General features: G+C 34.0%; 23 non-coding genes across 23 annotated transcripts; all 23 read right to left on the minus strand.

The window, feature by feature from the left end:
- Positions 1–77: 77 nt before the first annotated feature.
- Positions 78–151, minus strand: TRNAT-AGU (transfer RNA threonine (anticodon AGU)). Its single transcript has one exon. It is a non-coding gene; the product is annotated as a tRNA-Thr (tRNA).
- Positions 152–1050: 899 nt separating this feature from the next.
- Positions 1051–1124, minus strand: TRNAT-AGU (transfer RNA threonine (anticodon AGU)). The gene has a single exon. It is a non-coding gene; the product is annotated as a tRNA-Thr (tRNA).
- Positions 1125–2024: 900 nt separating this feature from the next.
- On the minus strand, positions 2025–2098 carry TRNAT-AGU (transfer RNA threonine (anticodon AGU)). Its single transcript has one exon. It is a non-coding gene; the product is annotated as a tRNA-Thr (tRNA).
- Positions 2099–2998: 900 nt separating this feature from the next.
- Positions 2999–3072, minus strand: TRNAT-AGU (transfer RNA threonine (anticodon AGU)). The gene has a single exon. It is a non-coding gene; the product is annotated as a tRNA-Thr (tRNA).
- A 900-nt stretch (positions 3073–3972) lies between these two features.
- TRNAT-AGU (transfer RNA threonine (anticodon AGU)) lies at positions 3973–4046 on the minus strand. The gene has a single exon. It is a non-coding gene; the product is annotated as a tRNA-Thr (tRNA).
- Positions 4047–4944: 898 nt separating this feature from the next.
- On the minus strand, positions 4945–5018 carry TRNAT-AGU (transfer RNA threonine (anticodon AGU)). Its single transcript has one exon. It is a non-coding gene; the product is annotated as a tRNA-Thr (tRNA).
- Positions 5019–5917: 899 nt separating this feature from the next.
- On the minus strand, positions 5918–5991 carry TRNAT-AGU (transfer RNA threonine (anticodon AGU)). The gene has a single exon. It is a non-coding gene; the product is annotated as a tRNA-Thr (tRNA).
- Positions 5992–6890: 899 nt separating this feature from the next.
- Positions 6891–6964, minus strand: TRNAT-AGU (transfer RNA threonine (anticodon AGU)). Its single transcript has one exon. It is a non-coding gene; the product is annotated as a tRNA-Thr (tRNA).
- Positions 6965–7868: 904 nt separating this feature from the next.
- On the minus strand, positions 7869–7942 carry TRNAT-AGU (transfer RNA threonine (anticodon AGU)). Its single transcript has one exon. It is a non-coding gene; the product is annotated as a tRNA-Thr (tRNA).
- An 899-nt stretch (positions 7943–8841) lies between these two features.
- TRNAT-AGU (transfer RNA threonine (anticodon AGU)) lies at positions 8842–8915 on the minus strand. The gene has a single exon. It is a non-coding gene; the product is annotated as a tRNA-Thr (tRNA).
- An 897-nt stretch (positions 8916–9812) lies between these two features.
- TRNAT-AGU (transfer RNA threonine (anticodon AGU)) lies at positions 9813–9886 on the minus strand. The gene has a single exon. It is a non-coding gene; the product is annotated as a tRNA-Thr (tRNA).
- Positions 9887–10785: 899 nt separating this feature from the next.
- Positions 10786–10859, minus strand: TRNAT-AGU (transfer RNA threonine (anticodon AGU)). The gene has a single exon. It is a non-coding gene; the product is annotated as a tRNA-Thr (tRNA).
- Positions 10860–11758: 899 nt separating this feature from the next.
- TRNAT-AGU (transfer RNA threonine (anticodon AGU)) lies at positions 11759–11832 on the minus strand. The gene has a single exon. It is a non-coding gene; the product is annotated as a tRNA-Thr (tRNA).
- Positions 11833–12731: 899 nt separating this feature from the next.
- TRNAT-AGU (transfer RNA threonine (anticodon AGU)) lies at positions 12732–12805 on the minus strand. Its single transcript has one exon. It is a non-coding gene; the product is annotated as a tRNA-Thr (tRNA).
- Positions 12806–13704: 899 nt separating this feature from the next.
- TRNAT-AGU (transfer RNA threonine (anticodon AGU)) lies at positions 13705–13778 on the minus strand. Its single transcript has one exon. It is a non-coding gene; the product is annotated as a tRNA-Thr (tRNA).
- A 900-nt stretch (positions 13779–14678) lies between these two features.
- Positions 14679–14752, minus strand: TRNAT-AGU (transfer RNA threonine (anticodon AGU)). Its single transcript has one exon. It is a non-coding gene; the product is annotated as a tRNA-Thr (tRNA).
- A 900-nt stretch (positions 14753–15652) lies between these two features.
- TRNAT-AGU (transfer RNA threonine (anticodon AGU)) lies at positions 15653–15726 on the minus strand. The gene has a single exon. It is a non-coding gene; the product is annotated as a tRNA-Thr (tRNA).
- Positions 15727–16624: 898 nt separating this feature from the next.
- TRNAT-AGU (transfer RNA threonine (anticodon AGU)) lies at positions 16625–16698 on the minus strand. Its single transcript has one exon. It is a non-coding gene; the product is annotated as a tRNA-Thr (tRNA).
- Positions 16699–17597: 899 nt separating this feature from the next.
- TRNAT-AGU (transfer RNA threonine (anticodon AGU)) lies at positions 17598–17671 on the minus strand. The gene has a single exon. It is a non-coding gene; the product is annotated as a tRNA-Thr (tRNA).
- Positions 17672–18570: 899 nt separating this feature from the next.
- On the minus strand, positions 18571–18644 carry TRNAT-AGU (transfer RNA threonine (anticodon AGU)). Its single transcript has one exon. It is a non-coding gene; the product is annotated as a tRNA-Thr (tRNA).
- A 906-nt stretch (positions 18645–19550) lies between these two features.
- TRNAT-AGU (transfer RNA threonine (anticodon AGU)) lies at positions 19551–19624 on the minus strand. The gene has a single exon. It is a non-coding gene; the product is annotated as a tRNA-Thr (tRNA).
- Positions 19625–20522: 898 nt separating this feature from the next.
- On the minus strand, positions 20523–20596 carry TRNAT-AGU (transfer RNA threonine (anticodon AGU)). The gene has a single exon. It is a non-coding gene; the product is annotated as a tRNA-Thr (tRNA).
- Positions 20597–21504: 908 nt separating this feature from the next.
- On the minus strand, positions 21505–21578 carry TRNAT-AGU (transfer RNA threonine (anticodon AGU)). The gene has a single exon. It is a non-coding gene; the product is annotated as a tRNA-Thr (tRNA).
- Between the last annotated feature and the right edge of the window lie 5511 nt (positions 21579–27089).

Raw genomic sequence — 27089 nt, forward strand, 5'->3', positions numbered from 1 at the left:
GAATCTGACTTTTCTAATTTAATTGTATCAAAGGACGAAATAATGAAAGTGAATTTTTATTTAAGAATGAGAAAGCAAGGTGCTGCTGAGATTTGAACTCAGGATCTCCTGTTTACTAGACTGGCGCTTTAACCAGCTAAGCCACAGCACCCTCTTGAAAATCCTTCAAGGAACAGTTTGCCTTATGGTGTTTAAGACAATCCCGAGTTTTTCACTTTCATAATCTTTTCTAAGTTTGAACAACACTCTACTCAACCACTTTAGATGAGAACACTCATCTTATTCATAAACACCTCATTAATATATTGCTTATCCTATTCATAGAATTTTTAATTATGCCTTGTTCAAGAATCCATTCCTTGAATTCAACTCTAAAATGATGTTTTATCTCTATCATGATCTTTGTCATTCTCTTTTTCATTCAAGGCATTACTTTAAATTTCTTCAAAATACCACGTTTTTTATTTTAATTTAAAATGACCCATTCTAAAGTCAACAGAACAACACTTTTCATTGTAGATGGTATTAAACATTTGCGTGATGAAAAATATTCTTACATCTAAGGAGCCAAAAATAAGGTCCTGCTGAGATTTGAACTCAGGATTTCTTTTTTATGACACAAGCACTTTAACCACTTAGCCACAGCACCTACTTTGGGGGCAAAGAAGGAATCATTAACTTAGTATTGGTGATCGAATTCGGTGCTGGCCTTAGAGTTTCTTAATATGTATTCCAATTTTAAACAAGAAAGGATTCCTAATCTGTAAAGAAGAATAATTATGTTGTATTAAAAAAGAACACATTTTAAACTCAATTCAATATTTTGAAAAGTTTACAAAGAATTGTTTTACATAAATGCATCAATATTGCTAAAATCTAGGGTTTTGATTTTTCAGTTACAGTATTGCTAATATAATCTTGAAAACACTATGCGTTTTTAATAGGCTTAAGATGATCTGTTCAACAGGAAAATGAATCTGACTTTTCTAATTTAATTGTATCAAAGGACGAAATAATGAAAGTGAATTTTTATTTAAGAATGAGAAAGCAAGGTGCTGCTGAGATTTGAACTCAGGATCTCCTGTTTACTAGACTGGCGCTTTAACCAGCTAAGCCAGAGCACCCTCTTGAATGTCCTTTAAGGAACAGTTTGCCTTATGGTGTTTAAGACAATCCCGAGTTTTTCACTTTCATAATCTTTTCTAAGTTTGAACAACACTCTACTCAACCACTTTAGATGAGAACACTCATCTTATTCATAAACACCTCATTAATATATTGCTTATCCTATTCATAGAATTTTTAATTATGCCTTGTTCAAGAATCCATTCCTTGAATTCAACTCTAAAATGATGTTTTATCTCTATCATGATCTTTGTCATTCTCTTTTTCATTCAAGGCATTACTTTAAATTTCTTCAAAATACCACGTTTTTTATTTTAATTTAAAATGACCCATTCTAAAGTCAACAGAACAACACTTTTCATAGTAGATTGTATTAAACATTTGCGTGATGAAAAATATTCTTACATCTAAGGAGCCAAAAATAAGGTCCTGCTGAGATTTGAACTCAGGATTTCTTTTTTTATGACACAAGCACTTTAACCACTTAGCCACAGCACCTACTTTGGGGGCAAAGAAGGAATCATTAACTTAGTATTGGTGATCGAATTCGGTGCCGGCCTTAGAGTTTCTTAATATGTATTCCAATTTTAAACAAGAAAGGATTCCTAATCTGTAAAGAAGAATAATTATGTTGTATTAAAAAAGAACACATTTTAAACTCAATTCAATATTTTGAAAAGTTTACAAAGAATTGTTTTACATAAATGCATCAATATTGCTAAAATCTAGGGTTTTGATTTTTCAGTTACAGTATTGCTAATATAATCTTGAAAACACTATGCGTTTTTAATAGGCTTAAGATGATCTGTTCAACAGGAAGATGAATCTGACTTTTCTAATTTAATTGTATCAAAGGACGAAATAATGAAAGTGAATTTTTATTTAAGAATGAGAAAGCAAGGTGCTGCTGAGATTTGAACTCAGGATCTCCTGTTTACTAGACTGGCGCTTTAACCAGCTAAGCCACAGCACCCTCTTGAAAATCTTTCAAGGAACAGTTTGCCTTATGGTGTTTAAGACAATCCCGAGTTTTTCACTTTCATAATCTTTTCTAAGTTTGAACAACACTCTACTCAACCACTTTAGATGAGAACACTCATCTTATTCATAAACACCTCATTAATATATTGCTTATCCTATTCATAGAATTTTTAATTATGCCTTGTTCAAGAATCCATTCCTTGAATTCAACTCTAAAATGATGTTTTATCTCTATCATGATCTTTGTCATTCTCTTTTTCATTCAAGGCATTACTTTAAATTTCTTCAAAATACCACGTTTTTTTATTTTAATTTAAAATGACCCATTCTAAAGTCAACAGAACAACACTTTTCATAGTAGATTGTATTAAACATTTGCGTGATGAAAAATATTCTTACATCTAAGGAGCCAAAAATAAGGTCCTGCTGAGATTTGAACTCAGGATTTCTTTTTTATGACACAAGCACTTTAACCACTTAGCCACAGCACCTACTTTGGGGGCAAAGAAGGAATCATTAACTTAGTATTGGTGATCGAATTCGGTGCCGGCCTTAGAGTTTCTTAATATGTATTCCAATTTTAAACAAGAAAGGATTCCTAATCTGTAAAGAAGAAGAATTATGTTGTATTAAAAAAGAACACATTTTAAACTCAATTCAATATTTTGAAAAGTTTACAAAGAATTGTTTTACATAAATGCATCAATATTGCTAAAATCTAGGGTTTTGATTTTTCAGTTACAGTATTGCTAATATAATCTTGAAAACACTATGCGTTTTTAATAGGCTTAAGATGATCTGTTCAACAGGAAGATGAATCTGACTTTTCTAATTTAATTGTATCAAAGGACGAAATAATGAAAGTGAATTTTTATTTAAGAATGAGAAAGCAAGGTGCTGCTGAGATTTGAACTCAGGATCTCCTGTTTACTAGACTGGCGCTTTAACCAGCTAAGCCACAGCACCCTCTTGAAAATCCTTCAAGGAACAGTTTGCCTTATGGTGTTTAAGACAATCCCGAGTTTTTCACTTTCATAATCTTTTCTAAGTTTGAACAACACTCTACTCAACCACTTTAGATGAGAACACTCATCTTATTCATAAACACCTCATTAATATATTGCTTATCCTATTCATAGAATTTTTAATTATGCCTTGTTCAAGAATCCATTCCTTGAATTCAACTCTAAAATGATGTTTTATCTCTATCATGATCTTTGTCATTCTCTTTTTCATTCAAGGCATTACTTTAAATTTCTTCAAAATACCACGTTTTTTTATTTTAATTTAAAATGACCCATTCTAAAGTCAACAGAACAACACTTTTCATAGTAGATTGTATTAAACATTTGCGTGATGAAAAATATTCTTACATCTAAGGAGCCAAAAATAAGGTCCTGCTGAGATTTGAACTCAGGATTTCTTTTTTATGACACAAGCACTTTAACCACTTAGCCACAGCACCTACTTTGGGGGCAAAGAAGGAATCATTAACTTAGTATTGGTGATCGAATTCGGTGCCGGCCTTAGAGTTTCTTAATATGTATTCCAATTTTAAACAAGAAAGGATTCCTAATCTGTAAAGAAGAAGAATTATGTTGTATTAAAAAAGAACACATTTTAAACTCAATTCAATATTTTGAAAAGTTTACAAAGAATTGTTTTACATAAATGCATCAATATTGCTAAAATCTAGGGTTTTGATTTTTCAGTTACAGTATTGCTAATATAATCTTGAAAACACTATGCGTTTTTAATAGGCTTAAGATGATCTGTTCAACAGGAAGATGAATCTGACTTTTCTAATTTAATTGTATCAAAGGACGAAATAATGAAAGTGAATTTGTATTTAAGAATGAGAAAGCAAGGTGCTGCTGAGATTTGAACTCAGGATCTCCTGTTTACTAGACTGGCGCTTTAACCAGCTAAGCCACAGCACCCTCTTGAAAATCCTTTAAGGAACAGTTTGCCTTATGGTGTTTAAGACAATCCCGAGTTTTTCACTTTCATAATCTTTTCTAAGTTTGAACAACACTCTACTCAACCACTTTAGATGAGAACACTCATCTTATTCATAAACACCTCATTAATATATTGCTTATCCTATTCATAGAATTTTTAATTATGCCTTGTTCAAGAATCCATTCCTTGAATTCAACTCTAAAATGATGTTTTATCTCTATCATGATCTTTGTCATTCTCTTTTTCATTCAAGGCATTACTTTAAATTTCTTCAAAATACCACGTTTTTTATTTTAATTTAAAATGACCCATTCTAAAGTCAACAGAACAACACTTTTCATTGTAGATTGTATTAAACATTTGCGTGATGAAAAATATTCTTACATCTAAGGAGCCAAAAATAAGGTCCTGTTGAGATTTGAACTCACGTTTTTTTTTTATGACACAAGCACTTTAACCACTTAGCCACAGCACCTACTTTGGGGGCAAAGAAGGAATCATTAACTTAGTATTGGTGATCGAATTCGGTGCCGGCCTTAGAGTTTCTTAATATGTATTCCAATTTTAAACAAGAAAGGATTCCTAATATGTAAAGAAGAATAATTATGTTGTATTAAAAAAGAACACATTTTAAACTCAATTCAATATTTTGAAAAGTTTACAAAGAATTGTTTTACATAAATGCATCAATATTGCTAAAATCTAGGGTTTTGATTTTTCAGTTACAGTATTGCTAATATAATCTTGAAAACACTATGCGTTTTTAATAGGCTTAAGATGATCTGTTCAACAGGAAGATGAATCTGACTTTTCTAATTTAATAGTATCAAAGGACGAAATAATGAAAGTGAATTTTTATTTAAGAATGAGAAAGCAAGGTGCTGCTGAGATTTGAACTCAGGATCTCCTGTTTACTAGACTGGCGCTTTAACCAGCTAAGCCACAGCACCCTCTTGAAAATCCTTCAAGGAACAGTTTGCCTTATGGTGTTTAAGACAATCCCGAGTTTTTCACTTTCATAATCTTTTCTAAGTTTGAACAACACTCTACTCAACCACTTTAGATGAGAACACTCATCTTATTCATAAACACCTCATTAATATATTGCTTATCCTATTCATAGAATTTTTAATTATGCCTTGTTCAAGAATCCATTCCTTGAATTCAACTCTAAAATGATGTTTTATCTCTATCATGATCTTTGTCATTCTCTTTTTCATTCAAGGCATTACTTTAAATTTCTTCAAAATACCACGTTTTTTATTTTAATTTAAAATGACCCATTCTAAAGTCAACAGAACAACACTTTTCATAGTAGATTGTATTAAACATTTGCGTGATGAAAAATATTCTTACATCTAAGGAGCCAAAAATAAGGTCCTGCTGAGATTTGAACTCAGGATTTCTTTTTTATGACACAAGCAATTTAACCACTTAGCCACAGCACCTACTTTGGGGGCAAAGAAGGAATCATTAACTTAGTATTGGTGATCGAATTCGGTGCCGGCCTTAGAGTTTCTTAATATGTATTCCAATTTTAAACAAGAAAGGATTCCTAATATGTACAGAGAAATAATTATGTTGTATTAAAAAAGAACACATTTTAAACTCAATTCAATATTTTGAAAAGTTTACAAAGAATTGTTTTACATAAATGCATCAATATTGCTAAAATCTAGGGTTTTGATTTTTCAGTTACAGTATTGCTAATATAATCTTGAAAACACTATGCGTTTTTAATAGGCTTAAGATGATCTGTTCAACAGGAAGATGAATCTGACTTTTCTAATTTAATAGTATCAAAGGACGAAATAATGAAAGTGAATTTTTATTTAAGAATGAGAAAGCAAGGTGCTGCTGAGATTTGAACTCAGGATCTCCTGTTTACTAGACTGGCGCTTTAACCAGCTAAGCCACAGCACCCTCTTGAAAATCCTTCAAGGAACAGTTTGCCTTATGGTGTTTAAGACAATCCCGAGTTTTTCACTTTCATAATCTTTTCTAAGTTTGAACAACACTCTACTCAACCACTTTAGATGAGAACACTCATCTTATTCATAAACACCTCATTAATATATTGCTTATCCTATTCATAGAATTTTTAATTATGCCTTGTTCAAGAATCCATTCCTTGAATTCAACTCTAAAATGATGTTTTATCTCTATCATGATCTTTGTCATTCTCTTTTTCATTCAAGGCATTACTTTAAATTTCTTCAAAATACCACGTTTTTTATTTTAATTTAAAATGACCCATTCTAAAGTCAACAGAACAACACTTTTCATTGTAGATTGTATTAAACATTTGCGTGATGAAAAATATTCTTACATCTAAGGAGCCAAATATAAGGTCCTGCTGAGATTTGAACTCAGGATTTCTTTTTTATGACACAAGCACTTTAACCACTTAGCCACAGCACCTACTTTGGGGGCAAAGAAGGAATCATTAACTTAGTATTGGTGATCGAATTCGGTGCCGGCCTTAGAGTTTCTTAATATGTATTCCAATTTTAAACAAGAAAGGATTCCTAATCTGTAAAGAAGAATAATTATGTTGTATTAAAAAAGAACACATTTTAAACTCAATTCAATATTTTGAAAAGTTTACAAAGAATTGTTTTACATAAATGCATCAATATTGCTAAAATCTAGGGTTTTGATTTTTCAGTTACAGTATTGCTAATATAATCTTGAAAACACTATGCGTTTTTAATAGGCTTAAGATGATCTGTTCAACAGGAAGATGAATCTGACTTTTCTAATTTAATTGTATCAAAGGACGAAATAATGAAAGTGAATTTTTATTTAAGAATGAGAAAGCAAGGTGCTGCTGAGATTTGAACTCAGGATCTCCTGTTTACTAGACTGGCGCTTTAACCAGCTAAGCCACAGCACCCTCTTGAATGTCCTTCAAGGAACAGTTTGCCTTATGGTGTTTAAGACAATCCCGAGTTTTTCACTTTCATAATCTTTTCTAAGTTTGTACAACACTCTACTCAACCACTTTAGATGAGAACACTCATCTTATTCATAAACACCTCATTAATATATTGCTTATCCTATTCATAGACCATAGAATTTTTAATTATGCCTTGTTCAAGAATCCATTCCTTGAATTCAACTCTAAAATGATGTTTTATCTCTATCATGATCTTTGTCATTCTCTTTTTCATTCAAGGCATTACTTTAAATTTCTTCAAAATACCACGTTTTTTATTTTAATTTAAAATGACCCATTCTAAAGTCAACAGAACAACACTTTTCATTGTAGATTGTATTAAACATTTGCGTGATGAAAAATATTCTTACATCTAAGGAGCCAAAAATAAGGTCCTGTTGAGATTTGAACTCAGGTTTTTTTTTTTATGACACAAGCACTTTAACCACTTAGCCACAGCACGTACTTTGGGGGCAAAGAAGGAATCATTAACTTAGTATTGGTGATCGAATTCAGTGCCGGCCTTAGAGTTTCTTAATATGTATTCCAATTTTAAACAAGAAAGGATTCCTAATATGTAAAGAAGAATAATTATGTTGTATTAAAAAAGAACACATTTTAAACTCAATTCAATATTTTGAAAAGTTTACAAAGAATTGTTTTACATAAATGCATCAATATTGCTAAAATCTAGGGTTTGAATTTTTCAGTTACAGTATTGCTAATATAATCTTGAAAACACTGCGTTTTTTATAGGCTTAAGATGATCTGTTCAACAGGAAGATGAATCTGACTTTTCTAATTTAATAGTATCAAAGGACGAAATAATGAAAGTGAATTTTTATTTAAGAATGAGAAAGCAAGGTGCTGCTGAGATTTGAACTCAGGATCTCCTGTTTACTAGACTGGCGCTTTAACCAGCTAAGCCACAGCACCCTCTTGAATATCCTTCAAGGAACAGTTTGCCTTATGGTGTTTAAGACAATCCCGAGTTTTTCACTTTCATAATCTTTTCTAAGTTTGAACAACACTCTACTCAACCACTTTAGATGAGAACACTCATCTTATTCATAAACACCTCATTAATATATTGCTTATCCTATTCATAGAATTTTTAATTATGCCTTGTTCAAGAATCCATTCCTTGAATTCAACTCTAAAATGATGTTTTATCTCTATCATGATCTTTGTCATTCTCTTTTTCATTCAAGGCATTACTTTAAATTTCTTCAAAATACCACGTTTTTTATTTTAATTTAAAATGACCCATTCTAAAGTCAACAGAACAACACTTTTCATTGTAGATTGTATTAAACATTTGCGTGATGAAAAATATTCTTACATCTAAGGAGCCAAAAATAAGGTCCTGCTGAGATTAGAACTCAGGATTTCTTTTTTATGACACAAGCACTTTAACCACCTAGCCACAGCACCTACTTTGGGGGCAAAGAAGGAATCATTAACTTAGTATTGGTGATCGAATTCGGTGCCGGCCTTAGAGTTTCTTAATATGTATTCCAATTTTAAACAAGAAAGGATTCCTAATCTGTAAAGAAGAATAATTATGTTGTATTAAAAAAGAACACATTTTAAACTCAATTCAATATTTTGAAAAGTTTACAAAGAATTGTTTTACATAAATGCATCAATATTGCTAAAATCTAGGGTTTTGATTTTTCAGTTACAGTATTGCTAATATAATCTTGAAAACACTATGCGTTTTTAATAGGCTTAAGATGATCTGTTCAACAGGAAGATGAATCTGACTTTTCTAATTTAATTGTATCAAAGGACGAAATAATGAAAGTGAATTTTTATTTAAGAATGAGAAAGCAAGGTGCTGCTGAGATTTGAACTCAGGATCTCCTGTTTACTAGACTGGCGCTTTAACCAGCTAAGCCACAGCACCCTCTTGAATATCCTTCAAGGAACAGTTTGCCTTATGGTGTTTAAGACAATCCCGAGTTTTTCACTTTCATAATCTTTTCTAAGTTTGAACAACACTCTACTCAACCACTTTAGATGAGAACACTCATCTTATTCATAAACACCTCATTAATATATTGCTTATCCTATTCATAGAATTTTTAATTATGCCTTGTTCAAGAATCCATTCCTTGAATTCAACTCTAAAATGATGTTTTATCTCTATCATGATCTTTGTCATTCTCTTTTTCATTCAAGGCATTACTTTAAATTTCTTCAAAATACCACGTTTTTTATTTTAATTTAAAATGACCCATTCTAAAGTCAACAGAACAACACTTTTCATTGTAGATTGTATTAAACATTTGCGTGATGAAAAATATTCTTACATCTAAGGAGCCAAAAATAAGGTCCTGTTGAGATTTGAACTCAGGTTTTTTTTTTTATGACACAAGCACTTTAACCACTTAGCCACAGCACCTACTTTGGGGGCAAAGAAGGAATCATTAACTTAGTATTGGTGATCGAATTCGGTGCCGGCCTTAGAGTTTCTTAATATGTATTCCAATTTTAAACAAGAAAGGATTCCTAATATGTAAAGAAGAATAATTATGTTGTTTTAAAAAAGAACACATTTTAAACTCAATTCAATATTTTGAAAAGTTTACAAAGAATTGTTTTACATAAATGCATCAATATTGCTAAAATCTAGGGTTTGAATTTTTCAGTTACAGTATTGCTAATATAATCTTGAAAACACTGCGTTTTTTATAGGCTTAAGATGATCTGTTCAACAGGAAGATGAATCTGACTTTTCTAATTTAATAGTATCAAAGGACGAAATAATGAAAGTGAATTTTTATTTAAGAATGAGAAAGCAAGGTGCTGCTGAGATTTGAACTCAGGATCTCCTGTTTACTAGACTGGCGCTTTAACCAGCTAAGCCACAGCACCCTCTTGAAAATCCTTCAAGGAACAGTTTGCCTTATGGTGTTTAAGACAATCCCGAGTTTTTCACTTTCATAATCTTTTCTAAGTTTGAACAACACTCTACTCAACCACTTTAGATGAGAACACTCATCTTATTCATAAACACCTCATTAATATATTGCTTATCCTATTCATAGAATTTTTAATTATGCCTTGTTCAAGAATCCATTCCTTGAATTCAACTCTAAAATGATGTTTTATCTCTATCATGATCTTTGTCATTCTCTTTTTCATTCAAGGCATTACTTTAAATTTCTTCAAAATACCACGTTTTTTATTTTAATTTAAAATGACCCATTCTAAAGTCAACAGAACAACACTTTTCATTGTAGATTGTATTAAACATTTGCGTGATGAAAAATATTCTTACATCTAAGGAGCCAAAAATAAGGTCCTGCTGAGATTAGAACTCAGGATTTCTTTTTTATGACACAAGCACTTTAACCACCTAGCCACAGCACCTACTTTGGGGGCAAAGAAGGAATCATTAACTTAGTATTGGTGATCGAATTCGGTGCCGGCCTTAGAGTTTCTTAATATGTATTCCAATTTTAAACAAGAAAGGATTCCTAATCTGTAAAGAAGAATAATTATGTTGTATTAAAAAAGAACACATTTTAAACTCAATTCAATATTTTGAAAAGTTTACAAAGAATTGTTTTACATAAATGCATCAATATTGCTAAAATCTAGGGTTTTGATTTTTCAGTTACAGTATTGCTAATATAATCTTGAAAACACTATGCGTTTTTATTAGGCTTAAGATGATATGTTCAACAGGAAGATGAATCTGACTTTTCTAATTTAATTGTATCAAAGGACGAAATAATGAAAGTGAATTTTTATTTAAGAATGAGAAAGCAAGGTGCTGCTGAGATTTGAACTCAGGATCTCCTGTTTACTAGACTGGCGCTTTAACCAGCTAAGCCACAGCACCCTCTTGAAAATCCTTCAAGGAACAGTTTGCCTTATGGTGTTTAAGACAATCCCGAGTTTTTCACTTTCATAATCTTTTCTAAGTTTGAACAACACTCTACTCAACCACTTTAGATGAGAACACTCATCTTATTCATAAACACCTCATTAATATATTGCTTATCCTATTCATAGAATTTTTAATTATGCCTTGTTCAAGAATCCATTCCTTGAACTCAACTCTAAAATGATGTTTTATCTCTATCATGATCTTTGTCATTCTCTTTTTCATTCAAGGCATTACTTTAAATTTCTTCAAAATACCACGTTTTTTATTTTAATTTAAAATGACCCATTCTAAAGTCAACAGAACAACACTTTTCATTGTAGATGGTATTAAACATTTGCGTGATGAAAAATATTCTTACATCTAAGGAGCCAAAAATAAGGTCCTGCTGAGATTTGAACTCAGGATTTCTTTTTTATGACACAAGCACTTTAACCACTTAGCCACAGCACCTACTTTGGGGGCAAAGAAGGAATCATTAACTTAGTATTGGTGATCGAATTCGGTGCCGGCCTTAGAGTTTCTTAATATGTATTCCAATTTTAAACAAGAAAGGATTCCTAATCTGTAAAGAAGAATAATTATGTTGTATTAAAAAAGAACACATTTTAAACTCAATTCAATATTTTGAAAAGTTTACAAAGAATTGTTTTACATAAATGCATCAATATTGCTAAAATCTAGGGTTTTGATTTTTCAGTTACAGTATTGCTAATATAATCTTGAAAACACTATGCGTTTTTAATAGGCTTAAGATGATCTGTTCAACAGGAAAATGAATCTGACTTTTCTAATTTAATTGTATCAAAGGACGAAATAATGAAAGTGAATTTTTATTTAAGAATGAGAAAGCAAGGTGCTGCTGAGATTTGAACTCAGGATCTCCTGTTTACTAGACTGGCGCTTTAACCAGCTAAGCCAGAGCACCCTCTTGAATGTCCTTTAAGGAACAGTTTGCCTTATGGTGTTTAAGACAATCCCGAGTTTTTCACTTTCATAATCTTTTCTAAGTTTGAACAACACTCTACTCAACCACTTTAGATGAGAACACTCATCTTATTCATAAACACCTCATTAATATATTGCTTATCCTATTCATAGAATTTTTAATTATGCCTTGTTCAAGAATCCATTCCTTGAATTCAACTCTAAAATGATGTTTTATCTCTATCATGATCTTTGTCATTCTCTTTTTCATTCAAGGCATTACTTTAAATTTCTTCAAAATACCACGTTTTTTATTTTAATTTAAAATGACCCATTCTAAAGTCAACAGAACAACACTTTTCATAGTAGATTGTATTAAACATTTGCGTGATGAAAAATATTCTTACATCTAAGGAGCCAAAAATAAGGTCCTGCTGAGATTTGAACTCAGGATTTCTTTTTTATGACACAAGCACTTTAACCACTTAGCCACAGCACCTACTTTGGGGGCAAAGAAGGAATCATTAACTTAGTATTGGTGATCGAATTTGGTGCCGGCCTTAGAGTTTCTTAATATGTATTCCAATTTTAAACAAGAAAGGATTCCTAATCTGTAAAGAAGAATAATTATGTTGTATTAAAAAAGAACACATTTTAAACTCAATTCAATATTTTGAAAAGTTTACAAAGAATTGTTTTACATAAATGCATCAATATTGCTAAAATCTAGGGTTTTGATTTTTCAGTTACAGTATTGCTAATATAATCTTGAAAACACTATGCGTTTTTAATAGGCTTAAGATGATCTGTTCAACAGGAAGATGAATCTGACTTTTCTAATTTAATTGTATCAAAGGACGAAATAATGAAAGTGAATTTTTATTTAAGAATGAGAAAGCAAGGTGCTGCTGAGATTTGAACTCAGGATCTCCTGTTTACTAGACTGGCGCTTTAACCAGCTAAGCCACAGCACCCTCTTGAAAATCCTTCAAGGAACAGTTTGCCTTATGGTGTTTAAGACAATCCCGAGTTTTTCACTTTCATAATCTTTTCTAAGTTTGAACAACACTCTACTCAACCACTTTAGATGAGAACACTCATCTTATTCATAAACACCTCATTAATATATTGCTTATCCTATTCATAGAATTTTTAATTATGCCTTGTTCAAGAATCCATTCCTTGAATTCAACTCTAAAATGATGTTTTATCTCTATCATGATCTTTGTCATTCTCTTTTTCATTCAAGGCATTACTTTAAATTTCTTCAAAATACCACGTTTTTTATTTTAATTTAAAATGACCCATTCTAAAGTCAACAGAACAACACTTTTCATAGTAGATTGTATTAAACATTTGCGTGATGAAAAATATTCTTACATCTAAGGAGCCAAAAATAAGGTCCTGCTGAGATTTGAACTCAGGATTTCTTTTTTATGACACAAGCACTTTAACCACTTAGCCACAGCACCTACTTTGGGGGCAAAGAAGGAATCATTAACTTAGTATTGGTGATCGAATTCGGTGCCGGCCTTAGAGTTTCTTAATATGTATTCCAATTTTAAACAAGAAAGGATTCCTAATCTGTAAAGAAGAATAATTATGTTGTATTAAAAAAGAACACATTTTAAACTCAATTCAATATTTTGAAAAGTTTACAAAGAATTGTTTTACATAAATGCATCAATATTGCTAAAATCTAGGGTTTTGATTTTTCAGTTACAGTATTGCTAATATAATCTTGAAAACACTATGCGTTTTTAATAGGCTTAAGATGATCTGTTCAACAGGAAGATGAATCTGACTTTTCTAATTTAATTGTATCAAAGGACGAAATAATGAAAGTGAATTTTTATTTAAGAATGAGAAAGCAAGGTGCTGCTGAGATTTGAACTCAGGATCTCCTGTTTACTAGACTGGCGCTTTAACCAGCTAAGCCACAGCACCCTCTTGAAAATCCTTCAAGGAACAGTTTGCCTTATGGTGTTTAAGACAATCCCGAGTTTTTCACTTTCATAATCTTTTCTAAGTTTGAACAACACTCTACTCAACCACTTTAGATGAGAACACTCATCTTATTCATAAACACCTCATTAATATATTGCTTATCCTATTCATAGAATTTTTAATTATGCCTTGTTCAAGAATCCATTCCTTGAATTCAACTCTAAAATGATGTTTTATCTCTATCATGATCTTTGTCATTCTCTTTTTCATTCAAGGCATTACTTTAAATTTCTTCAAAATACCACGTTTTTTTATTTTAATTTAAAATGACCCATTCTAAAGTCAACAGAACAACACTTTTCATAGTAGATTGTATTAAACATTTGCGTGATGAAAAATATTCTTACATCTAAGGAGCCAAAAATAAGGTCCTGCTGAGATTTGAACTCAGGATTTCTTTTTTATGACACAAGCACTTTAACCACTTAGCCACAGCACCTACTTTGGGGGCAAAGAAGGAATCATTAACTTAGTATTGGTGATCGAATTCGGTGCCGGCCTTAGAGTTTCTTAATATGTATTCCAATTTTAAACAAGAAAGGATTCCTAATCTGTAAAGAAGAAGAATTATGTTGTATTAAAAAAGAACACATTTTAAACTCAATTCAATATTTTGAAAAGTTTACAAAGAATTGTTTTACATAAATGCATCAATATTGCTAAAATCTAGGGTTTTGATTTTTCAGTTACAGTATTGCTAATATAATCTTGAAAACACTATGCGTTTTTAATAGGCTTAAGATGATCTGTTCAACAGGAAGATGAATCTGACTTTTCTAATTTAATTGTATCAAAGGACGAAATAATGAAAGTGAATTTTTATTTAAGAATGAGAAAGCAAGGTGCTGCTGAGATTTGAACTCAGGATCTCCTGTTTACTAGACTGGCGCTTTAACCAGCTAAGCCACAGCACCCTCTTGAAAATCCTTCAAGGAACAGTTTGCCTTATGGTGTTTAAGACAATCCCGAGTTTTTCACTTTCATAATCTTTTCTAAGTTTGAACAACACTCTACTCAACCACTTTAGATGAGAACACTCATCTTATTCATAAACACCTCATTAATATATTGCTTATCCTATTCATAGAATTTTTAATTATGCCTTGTTCAAGAATCCATTCCTTGAATTCAACTCTAAAATGATGTTTTATCTCTATCATGATCTTTGTCATTCTCTTTTTCATTCAAGGCATTACTTTAAATTTCTTCAAAATACCACGTTTTTTTATTTTAATTTAAAATGACCCATTCTAAAGTCAACAGAACAACACTTTTCATAGTAGATTGTATTAAACATTTGCGTGATGAAAAATATTCTTACATCTAAGGAGCCAAAAATAAGGTCCTGCTGAGATTTGAACTCAGGATTTCTTTTTTATGACACAAGCACTTTAACCACTTAGCCACAGCACCTACTTTGGGGGCAAAGAAGGAATCATTAACTTAGTATTGGTGATCGAATTCGGTGCCGGCCTTAGAGTTTCTTAATATGTATTCCAATTTTAAACAAGAAAGGATTCCTAATCTGTAAAGAAGAAGAATTATGTTGTATTAAAAAAGAACACATTTTAAACTCAATTCAATATTTTGAAAAGTTTACAAAGAATTGTTTTACATAAATGCATCAATATTGCTAAAATCTAGGGTTTTGATTTTTCAGTTACAGTATTGCTAATATAATCTTGAAAACACTATGCGTTTTTAATAGGCTTAAGATGATCTGTTCAACAGGAAGATGAATCTGACTTTTCTAATTTAATTGTATCAAAGGACGAAATAATGAAAGTGAATTTGTATTTAAGAATGAGAAAGCAAGGTGCTGCTGAGATTTGAACTCAGGATCTCCTGTTTACTAGACTGGCGCTTTAACCAGCTAAGCCACAGCACCCTCTTGAAAATCCTTTAAGGAACAGTTTGCCTTATGGTGTTTAAGACAATCCCGAGTTTTTCACTTTCATAATCTTTTCTAAGTTTGAACAACACTCTACTCAACCACTTTAGATGAGAACACTCATCTTATTCATAAACACCTCATTAATATATTGCTTATCCTATTCATAGAATTTTTAATTATGCCTTGTTCAAGAATCCATTCCTTGAATTCAACTCTAAAATGATGTTTTATCTCTATCATGATCTTTGTCATTCTCTTTTTCATTCAAGGCATTACTTTAAATTTCTTCAAAATACCACGTTTTTTATTTTAATTTAAAATGACCCATTCTAAAGTCAACAGAACAACACTTTTCATTGTAGATTGTATTAAACATTTGCGTGATGAAAAATATTCTTACATCTAAGGAGCCAAAAATAAGGTCCTGTTGAGATTTGAACTCACGTTTTTTTTTTATGACACAAGCACTTTAACCACTTAGCCACAGCACCTACTTTGGGGGCAAAGAAGGAATCATTAACTTAGTATTGGTGATCGAATTCGGTGCCGGCCTTAGAGTTTCTTAATATGTATTCCAATTTTAAACAAGAAAGGATTCCTAATATGTAAAGAAGAATAATTATGTTGTATTAAAAAAGAACACATTTTAAACTCAATTCAATATTTTGAAAAGTTTACAAAGAATTGTTTTACATAAATGCATCAATATTGCTAAAATCTAGGGTTTTGATTTTTCAGTTACAGTATTGCTAATATAATCTTGAAAACACTATGCGTTTTTAATAGGCTTAAGATGATCTGTTCAACAGGAAGATGAATCTGACTTTTCTAATTTAATAGTATCAAAGGACGAAATAATGAAAGTGAATTTTTATTTAAGAATGAGAAAGCAAGGTGCTGCTGAGATTTGAACTCAGGATCTCCTGTTTACTAGACTGGCGCTTTAACCAGCTAAGCCACAGCACCCTCTTGAAAATCCTTCAAGGAACAGTTTGCCTTATGGTGTTTAAGACAATCCCGAGTTTTTCACTTTCATAATCTTTTCTAAGTTTGAACAACACTCTACTCAACCACTTTAGATGAGAACACTCATCTTATTCATAAACACCTCATTAATATATTGCTTATCCTATTCATAGAATTTTTAATTATGCCTTGTTCAAGAATCCATTCCTTGAATTCAACTCTAAAATGTTGTTTTATCTCTATCATGATCTTTGTCATTCTCTTTTTCATTCAAGGCATTACTTTAAATTTCTTCAAAATACCACGTTTTTTATTTTAATTTAAAATGACCCATTCTAAAGTCAACAGAACAACACTTTTCATAGTAGATTGTATTAAACATTTGCGTGATGAAAAATATTCTTACATCTAAGGAGCCAAAAATAAGGTCCTGCTGAGATTTGAACTCAGGATTTCTTTTTTATGACACAAGCAATTTAACCACTTAGCCACAGCACCTACTTTGGGGGCAAAGAAGGAATCATTAACTTAGTATTGGTGATCGAATTCGGTGCCGGCCTTAGAGTTTCTTAATATGTATTCCAATTTTAAACAAGAAAGGATTCCTAATATGTACAGAGAAATAATTATGTTGTATTAAAAAAGAACACATTTTAAACTCAATTCAATATTTTGAAAAGTTTACAAAGAATTGTTTTACATAAATGCATCAATATTGCTAAAATCTAGGGTTTTGATTTTTCAGTTACAGTATTGCTAATATAATCTTGAAAACACTATGCGTTTTTAATAGGCTTAAGATGATCTGTTCAACAGGAAGATGAATCTGACTTTTCTAATTTAATAGTATCAAAGGACGAAATAATGAAAGTGAATTTTTATTTAAGAATGAGAAAGCAAGGTGCTGCTGAGATTTGAACTCAGGATCTCCTGTTTACTAGACTGGCGCTTTAATCAGCTAAGCCACAGCACCCTCTTGAAAATCCTTCAAGGAACAGTTTGCCTTATGGTGTTTAAGACAATCCCGAGTTTTTCACTTTCATAATCTTTTCTAAGTTTGAACAACACTCTACTCAACCACTTTAGATGAGAACACTCATCTTATTCATAAACACCTCATTAATATATTGCTTATCCTATTCATAGAATTTTTAATTATGCCTTGTTCAAGAATCCATTCCTTGAATTCAACTCTAAAATGATGTTTTATCTCTATCATGATCTTTGTCATTCTCTTTTTCATTCAAGGCATTACTTTAAATTTCTTCAAAATACCACGTTTTTTATTTTAATTTAAAATGACCCATTCTAAAGTCAACAGAACAACACTTTTCATTGTAGATTGTATTAAACATTTGCGTGATGAAAAATATTCTTACATCTAAGGAGCCAAAAATAAGGTCCTGCTGAGATTTGAACTCAGGATTTCTTTTTTATGACACAAGCACTTTAACCACTTAGCCACAGCACCTACTTTGGGGGCAAAGAAGGAATCATTAACTTAGTATTGGTGATCGAATTCGGTGCCGGCCTTAGAGTTTCTTAATATGTATTCCAATTTTAAACAAGAAAGGATTCCTAATCTGTAAAGAAGAATAATTATGTTGTATTAAAAAAGAACACATTTTAAACTCAATTCAATATTTTGAAAAGTTTACAAAGAATTGTTTTACATAAATGCATCAATATTGCTAAAATCTAGGGTTTTGATTTTTCAGTTACAGTATTGCTAATATAATCTTGAAAACACTATGCGTTTTTAATAGGCTTAAGATGATCTGTTCAACAGGAAGATGAATCTGACTTTTCTAATTTAATTGTATCAAAGGACGAAATAATGAAAGTGAATTTTTATTTAAGAATGAGAAAGCAAGGTGCTGCTGAGATTTGAACTCAGGATCTCCTGTTTACTAGACTGGCGCTTTAACCAGCTAAGCCACAGCACCCTCTTGAATGTCCTTCAAGGAACAGTTTGCCTTATGGTGTTTAAGACAATCCCGAGTTTTTCACTTTCATAATCTTTTCTAAGTTTGTACAACACTCTACTCAACCACTTTAGATGAGAACACTCATCTTATTCATAAACACCTCATTAATATATTGCTTATCCTATTCATAGACCATAGAATTTTTAATTATGCCTTGTTCAAGAATCCATTCCTTGAATTCAACTCTAAAATGATGTTTTATCTCTATCATGATCTTTGTCATTCTCTTTTTCATTCAAGGCATTACTTTAAATTTCTTCAAAATACCACGTTTTTTATTTTAATTTAAAATGACCCATTCTAAAGTCAACAGAACAACACTTTTCATTGTAGATTGTATTAAACATTTGCGTGATGAAAAATATTCTTACATCTAAGGAGCCAAAAATAAGGTCCTGTTGAGATTTGAACTCAGGTTTTTTTTTTTATGACACAAGCACTTTAACCACTTAGCCACAGCATGTACTTTGGGGGCAAAGAAGGAATCATTAACTTAGTATTGGTGATCGAATTCAGTGCCGGCCTTAGAGTTTCTTAATATGTATTCCAATTTTAAACAAGAAAGGATTCCTAATATGTAAAGAAGAATAATTATGTTGTATTAAAAAAGAACACATTTTAAACTCAATTCAATATTTTGAAAAGTTTACAAAGAATTGTTTTACATAAATGCATCAATATTGCTAAAATCTAGGGTTTTGATTTTTCAGTTACAGTATTGCTAATATAATCTTGAAAACACTATGCGTTTTTAATAGGCTTAAGATGATCTGTTCAACAGGAAGATGAATCTGACTTTTCTAATTTAATTGTATCAAAGGACGAAATAATGAAAGTGAATTTGTATTTAAGAATGAGAAAGCAAGGTGCTGCTGAGATTTGAACTCAGGATCTCCTGTTTACTAGACTGGCGCTTTAACCAGCTAAGCCACAGCACCCTCTTGAAAATCCTTCAAGGAACAGTTTGCCTTATGGTGTTTAAGACAATCCCGAGTTTTTCACTTTCATAATCTTTTCTAAGTTTGAACAACACTCTACTCAACCACTTTAGATGAGAACACTCATCTTATTCATAAACACCTCATTAATATATTGCTTATCCTATTCATAGAATTTTTAATTATGCCTTGTTCAAGAATCCATTCCTTGAATTCAACTCTAAAATGATGTTTTATCTCTATCATGATCTTTGTCATTCTCTTTTTCATTCAAGGCATTACTTTAAATTTCTTCAAAATACCACGTTTTTTATTTTAATTTAAAATGACCCATTCTAAAGTCAACAGAACAACACTTTTCATTGTAGATTGTATTAAACATTTGCGTGATGAAAAATATTCTTACATCTAAGGAGCCAAAAATAAGGTCCTGTTGAGATTTGAACTCAGGTTTTTTATTTTTATGACACAAGCACTTTAACCACTTAGCCACAGCACGTACTTTGGGGGCAAAGAAGGAATCATTAACTTAGTATTGGTGATCGAATTCGGTGCCGGCCTTAGAGTTTCTTAATATGTATTCCAATTTTAAACAAGAAAGGATTCCTAATCTGTAAAGAAGAATAATTATGTTGTATTAAAAAAGAACACATTTTAAACTCAATTCAATATTTTGAAAAGTTTACAAAGAATTGTTTTACATAAATGCATCAATATTGCTAAAATCTAGGGTTTTGATTTTTCAGTTACAGTATTGCTAATATAATCTTGAAAACACTGCGTTTTTAATAGGCTTAAGATGATCTGTTCAACAGGAAGATGAATCTGACTTTTCTAATTTAATTGTATCAAAGGACGAAATAATGAAAGTGAATTTTTATTTAAGAATGAGAAAGCAAGGTGCTGCTGAGATTTGAACTCAGGATCTCCTGTTTACTAGACTGGCGCTTTAACCAGCTAAGCCACAGCACCCTCTTGAATGTCCTTCAAGGAACAGTTTGCCTTATGGTGTTTAAGACAATCCCGAGTTTTTCACTTTCATAATCTTTTCTAAGTTTGAACAACACTCTACTCAACCACTTTAGATGAGAACACTCATCTTATTCATAAACACCTCATTAATATATTGCTTATCCTATTCATAGACCATAGAATTTTTAATTATGCCTTGTTCAAGAATCCATTCCTTGAATTCAACTCTAAAATGATGTTTTATCTCTATCATGATCTTTGTCATTCTCTTTTTCATTCAAGGCATTACTTTAAATTTCTTCAAAATACCACGTTTTTTATTTTAATTTAAAATGACCCATTCTAAAGTCAACAGAACAACACTTTTCATTGTAGATTGTATTAAACATTTGCGTGATGAAAAATATTCTTACATCTAAGGAGCCAAAAATAAGGTCCTGTTGAGATTTGAACTCAGGTTTTTTTTTTTTTATGACACAAGCACTTTAACCACTTAGCCACAGCACGTACTTTGGGGGCGAAGAAGGAATCATTAACTTAGTATTGGTGATCGAATTCGGTGCCGGCCTTAGAGTTTCTTAATATGTATTCCAATTTTAAACAAGAAAGGATTCCTAATATGTAAAGAAGAATAATTATGTTGTATTAAAAAAGAACACATTTTAAACTCAATTCAATATTTTGAAAAGTTTACAAAGAATTGTTTTACATAAATGCATCAATATTGCTAAAATCTAGGGTTTTGATTTTTCAGTTACAGTATTGCTAATATAATCTTGAAAACACTATGCGTTTTTAATAGGCTTAAGATGATCTGTTCAACAGGAAGATGAATCTGACTTTTCTAATTTAATTGTATCAAAGGACGAAATAATGAAAGTGAATTTGTATTTAAGAATGAGAAAGCAAGGTGCTGCTGAGATTTGAACTCAGGATCTCCTGTTTACTAGACTGGCGCTTTAACCAGCTAAGCCACAGCACCCTCTTGAAAATCCTTCAAGGAACAGTTTGCCTTATGGTGTTTAAGACAATCCCGAGTTTTTCACTTTCATAATCTTTTCTAAGTTTGAACAACACTCTACTCAACCACTTTAGATGAGAACACTCATCTTATTCATAAACACCTCATTAATATATTGCTTATCCTATTCATAGAATTTTTTATTATGCCTTGTTCAAGAATCCATTCCTTGAATTCAACTCTAAAATGATGTTTTATCTCTATCATGATCTTTGTCATTCTCTTTTTCATTCAAGGCATTACTTTAAATTTCTTCAAAATACCACGTTTTTTATTTTAATTTAAAATGACCCATTCTAAAGTCAACAGAACAACACTTTTCATTGTAGATTGTATTAAACATTTGCGTGATGAAAAATATTCTTACATCTAAGGAGCCAAAAATAAGGTCCTGTTGAGATTTGAACTCAGGTTTTTTTTTTTTATGACACAAGCACTTTAACCACTTAGCCACAGCATGTACTTTGGGGGCAAAGAAGGAATCATTAACTTAGTATTGGTGATCGAATTCGGTGCCGGCCTTAGAGTTTCTTAATATGTATTCCAATTTTAAACAAGAAAGGATTCCTAATATGTAAAGAAGAATAATTATGTTGTATTAAAAAAGAACACATTTTAAACTCAATTCAATATTTTGAAAAGTTTACAAAGAATTGTTTTACATAAATGCATCAATATTGCTAAAATCTAGGGTTTTGATTTTTCAGTTACAGTATTGCTACTATAATCTTGAAAACACTATGAGTGTCTAATAGGCTTAAGATTATCTGTTCAACAGGAAGATGAATCTGACTTTTCTAATTTAATTGTATCAAAGGACGACTTAATGATAGTGATTTTTTATTTAAGAATGAGAAAGCAAGGTGCTGACAAGATTTGAACTCAGGATCTCCTGTTTACTACACAGGCACTTTAACCAGCTAAGCCACAGCACCCTCTTGAAAATCCTTCAAGGAACAGTTTGCCTTATGGTGTTCAAGACAGTCCTGAGTTTTTCACTTTCATAATCTTTTCTAAGTATGAACAACACTCTACTCAACCACTTTAGATGAAAACACTCATCTCATTCATAAACACCTCATTAATATATTGCTTATCCTATTCATAGAATTTTTAATTATGCCTTGTTCAAGAATCCATTATATGAATTCAACTCTAGAATGATCTTTCATATCTATCTTGCTCTTTGTCAATCTGTTTTTCATTCAAGGCATTTTTTTGAAATTCTTCACAATACCACGTTTTTTATTTTAATTTAAAATGAACCATTCTAAAGTCAACAGAACAACACTTTACTTTTTAGATTGTATTAAACATTTGCGTGATGAAAAATATTCTTACAGATAAGGAGCCAATAATAAGGTGCTGCTGAGGTTTTAACTTAGGATTTCCTGTTTACGAGACAGGCACTTTAACCACTTAGCCACAGCACCTACTTTGGGGACAAAGAAGGAATGATTAATTTAGTATTGGTGATCGAATTCGGTGCCTGTCTTACAGTTTCTTAATATGTATTCTATTGTTAAACAAGGAAAGATTCCTAATCTGTAAACAAGAATAATTATGTTGTATTAAAAAAGAACACATTTTAAACTCAATTCAATATTTTGAAAAGTTTACAAAGAATTGTTTTACATAAATGCATCAATATTGCTCAAATCCAGGGTAATATTTCATCTGCGACTTCTTCATTGATAAGCTTTTTTATTTTAGCAATCACAGTATTCGTGCTGAATCGCAAGTGCGCTGACTACTTTGTGAATACCTCCTGAGGCACAGCCGGGAGCAGTTTGTAAGATTGAGCATTTTTGTGATTTTAAAAACTGTAAAACTTAGCATTTTTAATTACTCTCTCACCTTTTCTGTCACACGACTGGTGTGTGCAGACACCCTTCTACGAACCAAAACGAGCGCTGGCAAGGGCGAAAATCGCCGCTCTTTCCACCGCCATTCCCCACGCCCTGACCGGGACACGCCCACTCAGAGGCCACGGCCCCCACTAGTGCTACAAAAGGCGCGCTGAATCGCAAGTGCGCTGACTACTTTGTGAATACCTCCTGAGGCACAGCCGGGAGCAGTTTGTAAGATTGAGCATTTTTGTGATTTTAAAAAACTGTAAAACTTAGCATTTTTAATTACTCTCTCACCTTTTCTGTCACACGACTGGTGTGTGCAGACACCCTTCTACGAACCAAAACGAGCGCTGGCAAGGGCGAAAATCGACGATCTTTCCACCGCCATTCCCCACGCCCTGACCGGGACACGCCCACTCAGAGGCCACGCCCCCGCTAGTGCTACAAAAGGCGCGCTGAATCGCAAGTGCGCTGACTACTTTGTGAATATCTCCTGAGGCACAGCCGGGAGCAGTTTGTAAGAGTGAGCATTTTTGTGATTTTAAAAAACTGTAAAACTTAGCATTTTTAATTACTCTCTCACCTTTTCTATCACACGACTGGTGTGTGCAGACACCCTTCTATGAACCAAAACGAGCGCTGGCAAGGGCGAAAATCGCCGATCTTTCCACCGCCATTCCCCACGCCCTGACCGGGACATGCCCACTCAGAGGCCACGCCCCTTCCCTCCGTCCCATCACCATAAAAATGTGCATGTACCGGAAGCGCATCGGACGAGCGCAGCGGGCGCGATGATTGCGCGCCGAAGGCCCGCATAAGGCAAGCTCGTCTGCACTCGTCTGCGATCAGGACGCGACCGGGGCCGGACCCCCTATCCGACCCACTAGCCACAACATCACGACATACACTCAGGCGGAGCTGATGTCTCTGAGACCCCCCCTTTGTGCCACTTGCCCATGTCCCACCTCTGACGCCCAGAGTCAGGCCTACGCATGCACAGTTTGCCACTTTTCTCTTCTGACTTCAGATCTTACCGTCAGCCCTGCTTACGCTCTGAATTCGACCTCCACCAGCGGAGCTCGCCCCCCCTTTACCCTCAGAGCGGCGCTGATCAATTGTAGATCACTGAGCAAACACGCCATTGACATCTGGCAGTCCTTGCGGGACAACCACTGGGACTTGCTCTTTCTAACCGAAACATGGCTGAACGACACCAAGAATCCCGCCATCACTCATGCCGTACCGGAGGGCTACAGTATTATCTGTGCCAACAGACCCAACGGTAAACCGGGAGGAGGTGTCGCCTTAATCCATAACTCCAAATGGACGATCACCCTCCCCCCATTTGACCAACTTGACAGTATAGATGGCTTGCCGTTCAGTGTTCAACTCTCCCCGTCCTCCTCCTGCTCCGGAATTCTTATCTACCTCCCCCCCCCATTCCAATACTTCACATCTACCGGTCTTGGCGGACAATATCATTCAGCTCAGTACACGATACGCTAATTTCACCGCTTTAGGAGACTTCAACCTCCACGTCAACGATGAATCTTGCTCGCATAGCCACCATTTCATCTCTATGCTGGCGGCATGCAACCTAGTGCAAATAATAACCTTACCCACGCATAAAGCAGGCAACACACTGGACTTGATCTGTTCCAACTTACCATCTATTCAGGTGTCTCCCCCCACCCGGTTATTTGGTCGGACCATTTCATCATCCCTTTTGAGATTAGCATTCCCCATTCCTTTAGACCCACCATCACCCCTAAAACCTCAGGTAGAAACTGGAGCCGCATCACCCCCGATGCGCTCCTGAAATGCCTAAAAAATTGCCAACCCAGCCAGTCTCCTGACCTCGACCGAGAGATCGACCACCTGGACGCATGGATCGGCCAGGCCCTAGATACTCTAGCCCCTCTTAAACCCATTAAGACCTATCGGGCTGTACCTTCAGCACCCTGGTACTCAGACGAGCTTTGGCAGAAAAAGGCCTCCTGTAAATCTCTCGAACGCCTCTGGAGACAGATTTATCTCCCTGATAGTAAAATCACTTATAAAACCGTCCTCAAAGAATACCGGAGAATGATTGAAGAACATAAACGTGATTTTCTAGCTTCCAGAATCAAACTCGCCAGCAACGGCGCCAGAGAGATTTTCAATATAGTTAGATCCTTTACAGACCCCATCGCTCTGACTCGAACCCAGCCCGCATCACAGGCACTTTGCGACAAACTCTCACAATTTTTCGAGGACAAAATCGAGACCATCTATTCCTCCTTCCCCACCCCCAACAAAGAAGATTGGGAAGAGGTACCCCCCACTCTCCCGCCACCGCTGGCCACCCTGTCCGAATTTGCAGCCATCTCGGAAGCAGACACTATAGCAGAACTACTTAAATGCAAATCAGGCTCTCCTAATGACCCTTGGCCTGCCAAGCAATACAAAAAACTGGCACCCCTTCTAAATCCCTACCTGAATCACATCTGGAATAACTCCCTCAGATCGGGCAGTTTCCCCGCTAAGTGGAAACATGCTTCCCTGGTCCCCATCCTCAAGAAACCCAATCTGGATCCGGACCTTCCCTGCAACTATAGGCCTATTTCCCTCCTACCTGCCCCAGCTAAGATCCTGGAAAAGTTGGTACACTCTCAGTTGGCGCATTTCATTGAATCCAACGGGCTACTTCATGACTCCCAACACGGCTTTAGGTCGAGCCACAGCACGGAGTCAGCCCTTATTGAAAAGGCTGACTCGGTGAGGTGGACGCTCGATCAAGGGTCAAGGGCGGTGTTAGTGCTGCTGGATCTTTCAGCAGCATTGGACACCGTCTCTCACAGGATCCTGCTAAGGAGGTTGGAGGATTTAGGCTTAGGTGGCGCTGTGCTGAAATGGTTCAAATCGTATCTTTCCGACCGCACACAGCAGGTTTTTACCCCTCCCTACACTTCCTCCGCCAGACCTCTCAAATGGGGAGTCCCACAGGGCTCCTCCCTTAGCCCGCTCTTGTTTAATATTTACTTTCACCCCCCTGGCCAAGCTGATCGCTCAGACTGGGATTAAATCGACTTCCTACGCTGATGACATTCAGCTTCTCTTTACCTTCGACACTCCCTCCTCTTCTGCCTTTGATCCGTTAAAAACCTGCCTCAGGAACGTCTCCAAATGGATGGATGCCAATTCCCTCCGGCTTAATGCTGGAAAAACGGAGATCCTGTTTTTCAACTCACCATCCCAGCTGGACTCTAATTTGTGGTGGCCAGAAGATCTGAGTCAAGCCCCCACGCCCAAAGACTCGGTAAGAAACCTCGGAGTCCGTTGGGATAACCACCTTAGCTTCAACACTCAGGTACAAACAGTAGCAGCCTCTTGTTTTGGCAAGATCAGGACCATCAAACGTCTCATCAACTACCTACCTGCGGACTGCCGTAAGACTGTGATCCAGGCATTGATTACCTCCCATCTTGACTATGCCAATGACTTATATCTTGGTATCACAGCAGGCCTATGTCATAAACTCCAGACGGTCCAAAACGCCGCCGCTCGGCTAGTGGAAAGAATCCCCATTAGACATCATATCTCTCCACACCTCCGCAAACTGCACTGGCTGCCAATTGCT

Source organism: Lissotriton helveticus, chromosome 8 (assembly GCF_964261635.1).
Source record: "Lissotriton helveticus chromosome 8, aLisHel1.1, whole genome shotgun sequence".
Classification (NCBI taxonomy): Eukaryota; Metazoa; Chordata; class Amphibia; order Caudata; family Salamandridae; genus Lissotriton; species Lissotriton helveticus.